The sequence below is a fragment of the Polypterus senegalus genome, chromosome 9 (genome assembly GCF_016835505.1).
Source record: "Polypterus senegalus isolate Bchr_013 chromosome 9, ASM1683550v1, whole genome shotgun sequence".
NCBI lineage: Eukaryota > Metazoa > Chordata > Cladistia > Polypteriformes > Polypteridae > Polypterus > Polypterus senegalus.
In genome coordinates, this window is record NC_053162.1 from 45,710,830 (window position 1) to 45,726,586 (window position 15,757).

The window sequence follows — 15,757 nt, forward strand, 5'->3', positions numbered from 1 at the left end:
AACTAAAAGGGCTGCAGGCTTAACATACCTGCAGGAACAATGGCACTAGGCAACTAAAAAGTTATTTTCGGCACATCCTTTAAAAGATAAGCTCAGCATTTTTCAGGTTAAGGTTATTTTTTCACATTATGAGATACAACAATTTGCCAAGGGAAACTGCGTTCTTAACTGAAGCATTTCTAATAAATTAAAAAATACTGTGCCAGTGCAGTTTAAAATAGGGTGTACTATACAGTGACTCTCCTCCTTGAACCATCACCTTATCGTGGTGGAGGGGTTTGTGTGTCCCAATGATCCTAGGAGCTATGTTGTCCGGGGCTTTATGCCCCTGGTAGGGCCACCCAAGGCAAACTGGTCCTGGGTGAGGGATGAGACAAAGAGCGGTTCAATAAACCTCCAATGAAAATAAAACTGGACAACGTTTTCCCTTGCCGGACGCTGGTCACGGGCCCCCTCTGGAGCCAGGCCTGGAGGTGGGGCTCGATGGCGGCGCCTGGTGGCCGGGCCTGCACCCATGGGGCTCGGCGGGCACAGCCCAAGAGGTAACGTGGGTCCTCCTCCCCATGGGCTCACCACCTATGGGAGGGGCCAAGGAGGTTGGGTGCATGTGAGTTGGGTGGTGGCCGGCGGGACCTTGGCGGTCTGATCCTCGGCTACAGAAACTGGCTCTTGGGACGTGGAATGTCACCTCTCTGAAGGGGAAGGAGCCTGAGCTAGTGCGCGAGGTGAGAGGTTCGGCTAGATATAGTCGGACTCACCTCGACGCACAGCTTGGACTCTGGAACCAATCTCCTTGAGAGGGGCTGGACTCTCTACCACTCTGGAGTTGCCCCGGTGAGAGGCGCCGAGCAGGTGTGGACATACTTATTGCCCCCACTGGAGCCTGTGCATTGGGGTTTACCCCGTGGGCGAGAGGGTGGCCTCCCTCCGCCGGGTGGGGAAGGGTCCTGACTGTTGTTTGTGCGTATCGCGAACAGCAGTTTGGAGTATCCACCCTTTTGGAGTCTCTGGAGGGTTGCTAGAGGGCATACCTTCTGGGATTCCCTCGTTTTGCTGGGAGACTTCAATGCTCACGTGGGCAATGACAGTGAGACCTGGAAGGGCGTGATTGGGAGGAATGGCCCCGATCTGAACCCGAGCGGTGTTTTGTTATTGGACTTCTGTGCTCGTCACGGATTGTCCATAACGAACACCATGTTCAAGCATAAGGGTGTTCATATGTGCACTTGGCACCAGGACACCCTAGGCCTCAGGTCGATGATCGACTTTGTGGTCGTGTCGCCGGACTTGCGCCATATGTCTTGGACACTCGGGTGAAGAGAGGGGCGGAGCTGTCAACTGATCACCACCTGGTGGTGAGTTGGCCGATGGTGGGGAAGATGCGGTCAGACCTGGTAGGCCCAAGCGTGTTGTGAGGGTCTGCTGGGAACGGCTGGCAGAGTCCCCTGTCAGAAGTAGCTTCAACTCCCACCTCCGGCAGAACTTCAACCACGTCCCGAGGGAGGTGGGGACATTGAGTCGAATGGGCCATGTTCCGTGCCTCTATTGTTGAGGCGCTGACGGAGCTGTGGCCGCAAGGTGGTGGTGCCTGTCATGGCGGCAATCCCCGAACCCGTTGGTGGACACCGGCGGTGAGGGATGCCGTCAAGCTGAAGAAGGAGTCCTATAGGACTTTTTGTCCTGTGGGTCTCTGGAGGCAGCTGATAGGTACCGGCAGGCCAAGCGAACGCTGCGGTTGTTGCTGAGGCAAAACTCGGGCATGGGAGGAGTTTGGAGAGGCCATGGAGAGCGACTTTGGACGGCCGAGGAGATTCTGGTCCACCGTCCGGCGTCTCAGGAGGGAAGCAGTGCAGTGTCAACACCGTATATAGTGGGGATGGTGCGCTGCTGACCTCGACTTCGGGGCGTTATGGGTCGGTGGGAGGAGTACTTCAAGACCTCCTCAATCCCACTAACATGCCTTCCAATGAGGAAGCAGAGCCTGGGGACTCTGAGGTGGGCTCTCCCATCTCTGGGACTGAAGTCACCGAGGTGGTCAAAAACTCCTTGGTGGCAGGGCCCGGGGTGGATGAGATCGCCGAGTTCCTTAAGGCTCTGGATGTTGTAGGACTGTCTTGGTTGACACGTCTCTGCAACATCGCATGGACATCGGGACAGTGCCTCTGGATTGGCAGACCGGGGTGGTGGTCCCCTCTTTAAAAGGGGACGGAGGGTGTGTTCCAACTATAGAGGGATCACACTCCTCAGCCTCCCTGGAAAAGTCTATTCGGGGTTCTGGAGAGGAGGGTCCGTCGGATAGTGAACCTCGGATTCAGGAGGAACAGTGTGGTTTTCGTCCTGGTCGCGGAACAGTGGACCAGCTCTTCACCCTTAGCAGAGTCCTGGAGGGTGCATGGGAGTTTGCCCGACCGGTCTACATGTGTTTTGTGGACTTGGAAAAGGCATTCGACCGTGTCCCTCGGGAATCCTGTGGGGGTGCTCGGGAGTATGGGGTACGGACCCCTGATAAGAGCTGTTCGGTCTCTGTACAACCGGTGTCAGAGCTTGGTCCGCATTGCCGGCAGTAAGTCGAGCCCGTTTCCAGTGAGAGTTGGACTCCGCCAGGGCTGCCCTTTGTCACCATTCTGTTCATAACTTTTATGGACAGAATTTCTAAGCGCAACCAGGGTGTTGAAGGGGTCGGTTTGGTGGACTCAGGATTGGGTCACTGCTTTTGCAGATGATGTTGTCCTGTTTGCTTCATCAGGCCGTGATCTTCAGCTCTCTCTGGATCGGTTGCAGCTGAGTGTGAAGCGGCTGGGATGAGAATCAGCACCTCCAAATCCGAGAGCATGGTCCTCAGCCGGAAAAGGGTGGAGTGCCCTCTCAGGGTTGGGGAGAGATCCTGCCCCAAGTGGAGGAGTTCAAGTATCTCGGGGTCTTGTTCACGAGTGAGGGAAGAATGGAGCGTGAGATCGACAGGCGGATCGGTGCGGCATCCGCAGTGATGCGGGCTCTGCATCGGTCTGTCGTGGTGAAAAAGGAGCTGAGCCGTAAGGCAAAGCTCTCAATTTACCAGTCGATCTACCTTCCTACCCTCACCTATGGTCATGAGCTATGGGTAGTGACCGAAAGAACGAGATCGCGAATACAAGCGGCTGAAATGAGTTTCCTCCGCAGGGTGTCTGGGCTTTCCCTTAAAGATAGGGTGAGAAGCTCAGTCATCCGGGAGGGGCTCAGAGTAGAGCCGCTGCTCCTCCGCATCGAGAGGAGTCAGATGAGGTGGCTCGGGCATCTGATCAGGATGCCTCCTGGACGCCTCCCTGGTGAGGTGTTCCGGGCACGTCCAACCGGGAGGAGGCCCCGGGGAAGACCCAGGACACGCTGGAGGGACTATGTCTCCGGCTGGCCTGGGAACGCATGGGATTCTCCCGGAAGAGCTGGAAGAAGTGGCCGGGAAGAGGGAAGTCTGGGCCTCTCTGCTTAAGCTGCTGCCCCCGCGACCCGACCTCGGATAAGCAGAAGAGAATGGATGGATGGATGGATGTACAGTGACTCATTAAGAACATGAAAAAACCTTTGAAACGTTTTTGAAGGAACAAAGGTTTCAGTTTCAGGAAACATGCCTTCTACATTTTTGAGGTATGTTTTGACAACAAAAGGAAACTGGGAGCAATAAATGTTATCACTAATTGTTGACACTATTTTAGGTTTAAGTACACAATCCTTTTCACTTATTTGTTCACAGAAAACATCATGCATGGAATATTCATGTAAATAAGGAAGTAAAATAACACAAAACCATGCATGGGTCTAAAGCTATTTAACATGGCGAGAGATCTGTATAATAATAGCAATGGAAATGTTGTTTACTAGCAAACTGAAGACTGCATAAATGAGACGCGATTATGAGTGGCAGTGTAGATGGATGTGTGCACAACTGGGCAGAACATAACAATTTACCTAACTAAAAACTAACTCTAATCTAGGATTCAAAATCCAAAACAAAACACAGGCTGCTATCCATCCAACATGTGTAAGGAAGTACCCATAAGCACATGGGCTCATACCTACTGAAAATCCAATAGACACCACTAAATATCCTGTTTTATGCAATACAAAATCATAAAATTAAAGACAATTCTAGGCATACAGATTCAAGAATGACTCTTTGACATCTTAGTATACCATAGCGTGCAGCTAACAAAGCTAGTAAGCTAATGTGGCTGGTGCACCATCAACAGAGATGTTACCTGAAATTGATTTCAGGGGAGATAAAAAAGTACACGAATCATAATTCCATCATGATCAACCAGTAGGAACTATGACACAATATATTTAAGGGGGAGTCCAAGACTGAAATCTACTCCCAGCTATGCCTATTACCATCAGCTTAAAAATGTTAGCTAGCAAAATATTTTTCTATTGTAAAACTGGCTAATGTGTGATACTGCAAGGCTAGAACTACTCACATACAAAGGCAAATGTTGCATCACTAAACTTCCTAGCAGAAGAACGGAACTTGTTGAGTTTGGGAATGGAGTCATTGCAGCAAATGTGATCAAAATTGCAATTTACTATTGTCCAAGAAAACTGCCACTTTTTATGTCTTGTGCCAAATACACTTAGTTAATTGTTATTATGTCAATATTTATTACATAAAACACATATAAAAATATGATAAGGAATTTATACAAAATTTATTTGCATCCATTCCCAATCTGAACACTCATAAACTTATAATGGCTGGGGACTTTAATTGTGTTCTAAATCCACTTTTAGATAAGACTTCCTCCACAGGGGGAACGGCAACTAACACCGCAAAGATAATTACAAAGTTTATAACTGATCACAACTTATCAGATCCCTGGAGGTTTTTAAACCCAAATTCAAGAACATATTCTTTCTACTCACCAGTACATCATTGCTACTCAAGGATTGATTACTTCTTTATAGATAATAACTTCTTGCCTAAGATTAAATCTTGTAAATATGATGCTATTGTTATTTCAGACCATGCTCCGATGATCTTGGAGCTGAAATTACTAAGCCCCATACACTCACCCCGCAGATGGCGTCTCAATCCGCTTCTATTAGCTGACGAGAATTGTACTGAATTTATATCCAAACAAATTGAATTCTTTCTAGAGACAAATACATCCCCTGAGATCTCTGCAGGAATACTCTGGGAAACTCTTAAGGCCTTCTTAAGAGGACAGATTATCTCATATCTTTCCCACAGAAATAAATCCGAAGCGAAGAAAGTAGCAGAGATAAAAAGCGAAATTACTAAAATAGATGAAGAACATGCCAGACTACCAAGCGAGACTCTACATAAGAGGAGGCAGGCTCTACATTCAGAATTAAACCTCTTGACAACTAAAGAAACCGAACAACTAATTTACAAATCCAGACATCATTATTATGAACATGGAGAGAAAGCTAATAAGCTTTTAGCGCAACAAATTCACAAGCAAGATGTATGCATACGCAATCTCGTAATTACTAACACTAACGGAGATAAAATCATCGAACACAAAAATATAATGTACACTTTTAGAGACTACTATAAATCCCTATATACTACTGAGTTTAAAGAAGACAATATACAATCTAATGCATTTCTGGATAAATTACAGATACCACAAATTGACGCTATTAGTGTGGAGGAGCTCGATAAACCTCTGTCATTATCAGAATTACTGGATGCTATAAAGTCACTCCAAGGTGGAAAAGCAGCAGGCCCTGACGGCTACCCTGCAGAGTTTTACAAGAAATTCTCCGCTCAGCTAGCTCCCTCCTATTAGCAACATTTACAGAAGCCAGAGATAACCAATCTCTTCCACAAACCTTTCGCCAAGCACTAATCACTGTCTTCCAAAACAAAATAAGGACTTATTACAATGTGCATCATACAGACCAATTTCACTTCTGAATAACGACGTTAAAATACTCTCTAAAATCATAGCTAGAAGGATGGAGAAAGTGCTCCCTCAGTAATATCACAAGACCAAACTGGATTTATTAGGGGCCGACACTTATCTTCAAATCTTGACGCCTGTTTAATGTAATATACTCACCAACTAAATCAAACACCCCAGAAATATTATTATCATTGGATGCAGAAAAAGCATTCGACATGATTGAATGGAAATACCTTTTACTATTTTGGAGAAGTTTGGGTTTGGCCCGAACATTTGTGCATGGATTAAATTACTGTATACTAACCCAGAAGCTTCAGTTTGCATCAATAACATTTGCTCAGACTACTTTAAACTAGAACGTGGCACAAGACAAGGATGCCCTTTGTCACCACTGCTGTTTGCAATTGCCATTGAACCACTGGCAATACATTGTCGAAATACTGATCAGATAAAGGGGATTAGCAGAGAAGGACTGGAACAGAAAATCTCATTATATGCAGATGACATGGTACTGTATATATCGGACCCAGAAAATTCTGTGCCTGCAGTCTTAGCAGCACTCACAGAATTTCAAAAGCTCTCTGGTCTCAGAATTAATCTGAATAAAAGTGTACTCTTTCCGTGAATTCGCAAGCATATAATATTAGATTAGACACCCTTCCTTTTATCATTGCAGAACAGTTTAAATACCTCGGGGTAAACATCACAAGTAAACATAAAGCTCTTTATCAACAAAATTTCGTCGTCTGCATGGAAAAAATTAAACAAGACTTGCATAGATGGTCAACCCTTCATCTCACACTAGCTGGAAGAATTAACACTGTTAAGATGAATATTCTTCCTAAGCTCCTTTTTATTTCAAAACATACCAATATACATTAATAAATCGTTCTTTAAGCAATTAGATTCAACAATAACCTCATTTATTTGGAATTCTAAACATCCACGCATCAAAAGAGCGACCCTACAAAGACAAAAGGCAGAAGGCGGCATGGCTCTACCTAACTTCCAGTTTTATTACTGGGCGCAAATATACAGTCGATAAGAACCTGGACACAAATAGAAGAACATACACAGGCATGGACCGCAATAGAAGTAAAATCCTGCAGTACTTCTTTGTATTCCTTGCTTTGTGCTCCAATAAACACACGTTATCGGCAATACACTAATAACCCAATTGTGCTCCACTCACTTAGAATCTGGAACCAATGTAGAAAGCATTTTAAGACGGAGAAGCTTCTTTCTGTGGCACCCTGCAAAAGAACCACCTCTTTCAACCCTCACAAACATATGCAGTTTTAATATCTGGAAAAATTTGGAATTAACTTGCTTATAGATCTTTATATAGACAACGTCTTTGCATCCTATGAACAATTACATTCCAAATTTAACATTCCAGCTACAAATTTCTTTCACTATCTTCAAATCAGGAACTTTGTTAAACAGAACCTTCCAGATTTTCCTCATCTTGCACCCTCATCCACGCTGGAAAAATTATTGCTCAATTTCAAGGAGTTAGACTCCATCTCTACAATATATAAAATCCTTTTACAATCCCTTCCTTTCAAAGATCCAAGAGGACACTGGGAAAATGACCTCTCAATTAATATATCAGAAAAGGAGTGGAAAGTAGCAATGCAGAGAATTCACTCAAGCTCCATATGCAAAGCATACAATTATACAACTCAAAATTATATATCGAGCACATCTGTCTCGACTAAAACTCTCAAAATGTTTCCAGGGCATGATCCAACCTGTGAACGCTGCAAAAGCCCCAGCCTCACTAGGTCACATGTTCTGGGCCTGCTCCAAATTAACATTATTCTGGACAAAAATTTTAATTACCTCTCAGACAGTCTTGGACTCACAATCCCTCCTAACCCATTAACAGCTGTGTTTGGGGTTCTTCCAGAGGGTCTTAAAGTGGAGAAAGACAAACAAATTGTGATTGCATTCACTACACTGTTGGCACGCAGACTTATTCTGATAAACTGGAAGAACCCAAACTCTCCTCTTTAAGTCAGTGGGAAACTGATGTGTTATATTATTTAAAATTGGAAAAATCAAATACTCAGTTAGAGGATCTGTGCAGACTTTTTCAAAACATGGCAGGATCTAATCAGTAATATTTTGAAATGATTTATAAAGCACAGAGAATTTGTTGATTTAGGTATTTTTAAAAGCCTTAAATTTTACACCGTTTGGCTTGCTCTCTCTCTCAAGGGTGGGGATCGATCTGTTCTTAGCATAATTCTTTGTTTTTGTAAAAATTGATTGCTATATATTGATTGTAATAAAATATAAAAAAAAAAAAAATATGTCCTTCGCATTATATTTACTCCATATATATATATATATATATATATATATATATATATATATATATATATATATATAACATAAGCATGCAAATACCAGAACACCATCTTAAATACAGTAGGAAAATGATGTTTAGTGTTCACTGCGCTTCTGATGCACATTTAATAAAAGTCCTTTGTGTGATATGTTTTAAAACAGTCACCACTGCACAGCCCAATGGTGCAATCAGGACAGTAGAAGTGTGTTTCTTAGCGCACTGTTCTAAAAGTATTTTTCTAATGCTTGAGCATGAGAGGGTAGAATGTCTGTGCCTGATCTACATGATCGACACATTAGGCTACCACATTTCCCCTGACACAAACATTCACAGTTAATGCATTGTGAATAGTGCTTAGGGGGCTAGCATGCTTTTTGTTCTCCTACTTGATCACAATCATTTTGTTTTTTTGCCACACACCTACCTGCACCACAGTGAACTGTCATGCTGCTAGCTTCACTAAGCATATCACGATGGGTCAGTCGTACAGTGCTATACGAGTCAATTTCACTATCTGCGTCAACACCTGATCACATTGTCATCACTATCACTTCATTCAACTAATGGTTCTTTGTCAGTTTGTCATTAAAATTAACATTACGTTGTGTTTAAGTTGAAGACTACATCCCACTCAAAGTGGCAAAAAACGAAGAAATATTCATGATTGTTTTGCAGTATAATGTTATTTTATCCTCTAGACAGCACCAGAGTACTGTCCCAAGCATTATTTGGCTGAATACTGTACATTGAATCACAACAGCTTATTTCGATAGGCATTCGGGGTTCATCAGTTTTATATAGAATTCTGAATTTGAGAGAGGCCGAGGGTTAACACCAAGAAAATTAAGAAATTAGGGTGCCATAAGTGCTTGAATGGAAATTGCTGTACTAAGGAAATGTGCAACATAAACCTACGATATTTGTGAAATGCTGCCACGGAGAGAGATGAGAAATGGGGTGAGAACACTGCCAGACTTCTTTTAAAATGGCACAATCTTATTATAAAAAAAATTATAGATTTTTTTTTCTGAAATGTGTTACAGTAAGCACACAATCGCACAAGGTGGATCACTTCTCACGTGCCATCCTGGCTTGAAAGTGAACAAATTCTTTACGTTTTAAGGCTTTTATTCAAATTTGCACCATTTTCCTGTAGATCCTGTTTTAAAACTGTGAACATTCCTGGTTTCTAGAAGCATTATTTTATAAAAAGAAACACATCCTTGTTTTGTAGTGTACTCACAAATCTTCTGCATCTGCTTTCTGAGATTACTTTTACAGTTTCAAATTAAGACAGGAAATTTCAATATTACTGGAAACATATACAAAAAGCAAATTTTAGGCAAATATATATTAAAATAAAACCTGCTTGCTCCTGATAATACATTTTAGATATGTTAATATATATAATTAATACAACATAGGCATATATTAATTCTGAATTTCACAGTGCTAATATTTGTGTTGAGTTTCATTCAGTTTGAGTGATTTACTTTTGATTTATGTCCACAGGACTCAGTGATACACACAAGCACAGACAAACATCATTCTGAAAAAGTCAAATAATTATCTTTAACATCTAAAATGTATTTGAAAAGTTTGACTCAAAGTCAAATGTCTGCTATATATATATATATATATATATGTTTTAATGATCAGTATGGTTGGGAATGTTATCACAGCCTATTTGGCATCTTCTTCAGATGGAAACATGCAGATGTTCTGGCTGGAACTCCAGCAATGAAAAACAAGGATGATATTTAGAAATTACATATTATATTGCCATTTGTAGAGCCTCCTACTTTATATTGCCTCTGCAGGCTATTTGCAGAGCCTCTCTCTTCTATATATCTGAATGTTCAACCATTGATGGCATCACTGAAGAAAATTATATTTGAAACATAAGGGAAAGCAGCAATGGATTTTCCCTATGTAAAAAATGGGAATAAATAATACAGATTTAACTTTATTTATACATTGCACAACAGTGGACAGGAGGTTAGCTACAGTAACTGCATCAAGAACTCTCACACTATTAGAGTTTGTCCAAAACATTTGTGTACCAAAAAGTTACACTGGCAAACCAAAAACATCCAACAAATGGTGGTCCTATGGCTGGAAATAAAGAGTTGATTAATCAAGCCAAAGGCAGCGGGCATGACTAGCCTCAAGTAACATGTAGCAACAGACAACTAATGGCAGACTCCAAAGAAATGCCAAAGGAAGCACATCAGATGAATCACTGAGCTTGCTGCTATGTATAGAACATGGCTGCCAATAACCCAGCTAAGGCTAAGTTCTGATAGCAAAAAAAACTAGACAATCTAGTTAATGTGGGCTAAAGAAACAGAAACAGTGGATGATCTGAATGCTACTGCTTGCTCTATGTAATTGCCAGCTGGTGATTCATGCTCACAGGAGGATGAGAATATAGTGAAAGTCCACTACTTTATTTATCACTCCTGCTAAGAATTAATTCTGCAAATTGCTGATGGTGACGTAATGCTGTGAGGTGAGTTTTTGGTTGCCTTGATGAAGACAAAGGGACATGTGAATGCCATAGGAGATCTAAAAATTGTTGCCAATCAGATTCAATGCCATAGGATATCTAAACTTTGCTGCCAATCAGATAAATTTCATCATGGCACCAGTGTATCCATCTGCAAATGGGACATTTCCTGCCAGAAAACACTTAAAAGTCCTGTAATGGGTCTAAGAAAATGACAGATGATTTGGCTTAATGCACAGTCAATAGATTTCTATCAAATTGAGCATCAGCAAGATCAAACAGAATTTATTATTTAGAGTACATAAAACAAAAGACATCAGACAGACGAACTTCTCTTCAGCTTGTGAGGTCCAAAGCACTTGCATTCCCAATTCCTCATTGCTGCTTTCTATAAATTGTACTTCTAGATGAGCATTCATTGTTTGTAAGCTCTCATGCACAAAGTCACTACCCCTATTACTAAAGACAAAAACAAACATGCTTGACGCTATCCCTGCGAGTCGCAGACTAGTTGGGCATGTCATTTTATGCACCAGCTTCATGGGAGCATGCCACCGACTACTTCTGACTTGCTAAGATAATGAAGGCTATGACAGAAAACCGCTGAAAAAGTTGCATAAAATGACATGGTTTTAAGGAACACATTAACGTTAACACATGTGACTATCTAGTTGCATGCTTGATAACTTTTTGCTTTGATTAACTGAGGCCATTTTGTAAGCAAATACTGACCAGCAAATTACTGGATAAACTGGTCTCATAGTATAAAAATGCAAATAAAATGAAAATGCTAAAGGTGGTAATGGGAAGCTTACTATCTGCCAAAAGGATGTGAAGATTTTAAGATGATACCAGAATTTTTTACTAGAGTATGAAGATTAAATAGACTTCAATAGCACCTTAATAATACGTAACACTGGAAGAGTTCCAAATCAACAAAGATGTTCCTGTTTTTATTTTAACATAACAAAACTAAAAATGGGAACATATTTTCGAATGTTGAGAAATCTTTGCCAGACTGCATACTGACAAAACTGATGAGAGAACTGGAACAGCCCTTTCCACAAAATATTTTCTTAATCTACTTACTATTTATTTAATTAAAAAATCTTCAGATGTAAGACCATTCAAAATGTGCAGTGCTATCTTAGTAAATAATCTTCTACATTCAGCCTTCCACTTGAGGTTATCTGTATACAGATCAGAAACACAATAAAGACTACTTGTTAAAATGAATCAAATTTCAGCAATAAGTATGTATTTTTAAACCAGGACATTTATCAAATTAGACATTAAAGACGTGACATTCAAATTAGACTTTAAAAATGTGACATTCTGCTACAACACTGATGCAATGTACTATTATAAGATACGATGGGCACCTTCAATAGCCAATTGCTTTTTCTCTTCTAAAAAACAAATGATTAGTGAAAAAAAAATCTTAGCCCTCCTTATAAAGGTACACATTTCATTTCTTCTAGGATAAGATTGCTACATCATGGCTGCTAATAGTAGCTAGTAATGAAACTGGCCCAGTGTGAGTGAGTGATACAGGGAAGGATAAGTGCCAACTCCCTGTGACCCTAAGCTGCAAAGGTTGCATACATGATGAAAAAAGTAGATTATGGCTGTTATTCATAAATGAGTATAGATGTGAATGCCTTTTTTTTACTTGTAGTTTCATATATTCCTTTTAAGATAAGTTTTGATTTGATAGAGAAGCCTGAAAGCCTCTGGAATCTTTAGAACTATATTGTCAGGGACCTTGTAGTTTTGGTAAGATAAGCCTAAGCTGAACTGTTTTCAATGGATGGACTACAAAAACAGCAATTCAAAAATGTGACTCTCAATGATTGTTATACAAGTATTAGGAAATGGAATTCCGACACCGGCAGATATGTTTGGTTTGACAGTTGCTGGCAAGCGCCTTTTGGCTTAGGTCAGGGTCATCCTGAAGAAGCTGTGGTGCTGTCATGTAGGCTTATTACTAACATGGCAAATGACAGGGATGAGAGTGAGATTAAGGGCATGTGCAGAGCTGATTCCTACATACCAAGTCTCAGCAGAGAAAACTGACACTTGGGAATTGAAATACTCTTTCCTAGATATGGAAGGATCCTGGGCTTCTGATGATACTGAAAAATGCTACATAGTTGTAGTCACTCTTGCCTGTACCCTTTGCATTGGATCTGAAACCAGACTAATTGCGAGTGGTCTTTCTCTCTCACTCACACTGCATGTATTCAAATACAAAATTGTGCATAAATCTACCAGTTCCACAGGCCAAAAATCAATTATTGAGAATGAACTTGTATTATTCAGTTAAAGGATGTACTCTGTGAACAATGTACATACTCGCCTCTTAAATGATCTCCATTAAGGTCCCATCACACTACATGATTTCTCTAGTAATTTTCAGTTGCAGACTACATTTATATTATCTTAGCGAGTTGCAGCCTGCTGTTGTGACCATGCCCAGTGACTCAGTCCCACCATTTAAAAATTTGCCTCTACAATTTTAGAGGGCTGCCTCTTTGTTTGCAAGAACTGACAACCAATGAGTGCTTCCCCAGAAGTAAAATGTATGAACAACTAATATGGAATATTAGTGTTTTGAACTGCACAAACAGAAGACATGCTTGTCTGTATGAAGGCTTGTGTATGTTATACCATGAATGCAAAAATGAAGAGGACCTCATCATATCTTCAAGGCCTTCATAGAGCAGCAATACTGTCAAAAAACCCGTTATTGCTTGTCAAAATGTGGCAAGCTCACAATATTTTGAAACTGTGCTAGAAAGTTATCGTGGAGGTGTGGAATTTGCCATCCTCTGAGATGTTACGCTGTGTGCTGTAATCTGACATCCTCAGGTGACAGGATTAACAACTGTAGTCCTCAAGCTTGACATCCACTCTAACTAGAAGCAGCAAAACATGCTGCCAGGTTTAGTTGATGATTTGGTTCAGAGAACCAGTGCGCTCACAAGACAGATGTAAGTGGTCTAAAAACAGGTAGCAAGAGAGTTCTTAAAATATCTAATAGAAGACTTAATTCCAAATGCAAGTCTCACATTCACAAGAGCTTGTCTCACATCTTGGGCGGGGAAATCAATTTAGATAAATATAAAGGTTTATGTAAATTCTGCTGAGTTCTGCCTTTTTATTTTTCACAGCTGTAAACAGCTTTACCAGTCTTGAAATAGTAGATTACTGTGGCCTCTTCATAAATCTAATTTTGTATTTACTCAATTAACTGTAGTCACTTAATTTAACAAGTTAAGGCCAGTTTCACTATTTTATTATAAATGTATCTATCTCATTAGGTTTGTGCACATTTTAGCTACTGCCAATCAATTCTTTGACCAGAGTCCTCAGACTAAACATCTCCCACTGTGATGATTAGATTCAAGACTTTCTGACTGGAAGGCCTCAGACATACACAAAAAGCTTCCTTTATTGAGATTATATTCTTCAAAAGTGAAATGAAATATTTGTTGCTAGTTCCCTGTGCCTGGCACCCCCAAATAAATATGTAACAGTATAATTTATTATTATTGTAAACACAAAGTATAAAATAAATATACATACACAATTATCATAATAAATGAACCACAGGTTTTGGGTACAAACATAAAATATATAACAGACAAAACAAGTAACATGCAGACAATACAAGCATTTGAGCTACACAATGGTCAGGTAAGTGCACACAAGCAGTGCTAACAGATAGTACAAATATTTTAAACAGTTACTTATCAAGTCAAATCGATGAGTTTATATGGATAAGCAGTTTAATGACCTGAGGTTAAAAACTGTTTGTAAGTATGGGGATATACCTTTGATTTCCACAATTTCACTTACTAGATGTCTGGGGTACATAAAATTTGTTGCCCTGATTTTTATGTTAATGTGTCTTAGAACCTTCTTTGGTTGGGAAGATTTTTCCATTTTAAATTGAGTTCATTTCTATGATGTTACAGTTTTTTCCCAGATACATTTTAGCATTGCATCCCGATTATTAATTTTGTGTGTAAAATTTCTTTCATGGTCTTTATCTTGTAAATGACTACTAAATCCCAAATACAAGAATCAGAATTAGATACACATTAAGTTCATATACAATGACTAGTAACTAAAATTACAAGAATAAAGAAACCAGTAGCTAATGGCAAATAGTTACAGTAATCAATGCTTACATAAAGTGACTGGGCACTGAGAGTGGTACTGTACTAGCAATATCCACAGACAGGAATCCTTTTTTTATGATATCACCCTAATACCTTCAAGAAACAAAACGTTAGCAGATGCACTATCCAAAAATTGGTCAGAAACCAGTAACTAATACTAACAAGACACAAAATGCCACTAATCAGACTCATGAAACAAAAAACAATGGTAAATATATGACATGCAGATTAAGAGAAAAGACTCCCCAGACCGTGACGTGTACCTACAACCAGAAACCACTAATAATATAATACAGAAGCTGGTATCCACGACCATAAACCCGAATTATAACGCTATTCGGGACACAACAAATGTCGACTGTTAATCCAGTATGAAAATACACAAAAAAGATCAAACAGAATCAAATGCTATTCAGGTGAAACAAATACTATATAGTCCTATAAAGAATCTAAATCCCCAAATAAGTATTATCTAACACGAAAGTTATAGGCAGTCCAAGTACCTATTAATATTAAGCACAAAAATCTAAAAATGCGCAGGTGCCGATTCCACAGATCAGCAGATCTTACTGTACAGTGTGGTGATGAAGTGGTTAAGAAAGAGGCAAGCAATATCACATTTTCCTAATTCTGGGTTTAGATAAACCATTGATAAGTAATACCAGATTTTCTTAATGTTGGGTTTAGATAAACCGATTTCAGTGGTGTACTCACGGAGGTGTTGATTGAATGAACCGCATCAGTTGTACATTTTTCAGATCCACCATCAAAACCCCTTTAAACAGTAATTCGTATATTCGTT

General features: G+C 40.3%; 1 protein-coding gene across 2 annotated transcripts in view; it reads right to left on the reverse strand.

The window, feature by feature from the left end:
- Positions 1-15,757, reverse strand: part of slc38a7 (solute carrier family 38 member 7) — a 44,804-nt gene that overhangs the window by 28,902 nt on the left and 145 nt on the right. Inside the window, exon 2 of one of the 2 annotated variants that reach the window (XM_039763060.1) lies at positions 11,858-11,958. The exons of the other annotated variant lie outside the window; for it this stretch is intronic. The gene's annotated coding sequence lies outside the window, so the exon portion shown is untranslated. The remainder of the gene's footprint in view (positions 1-11,857; positions 11,959-15,757) is intronic. 2 annotated transcript variants of the gene reach the window in all.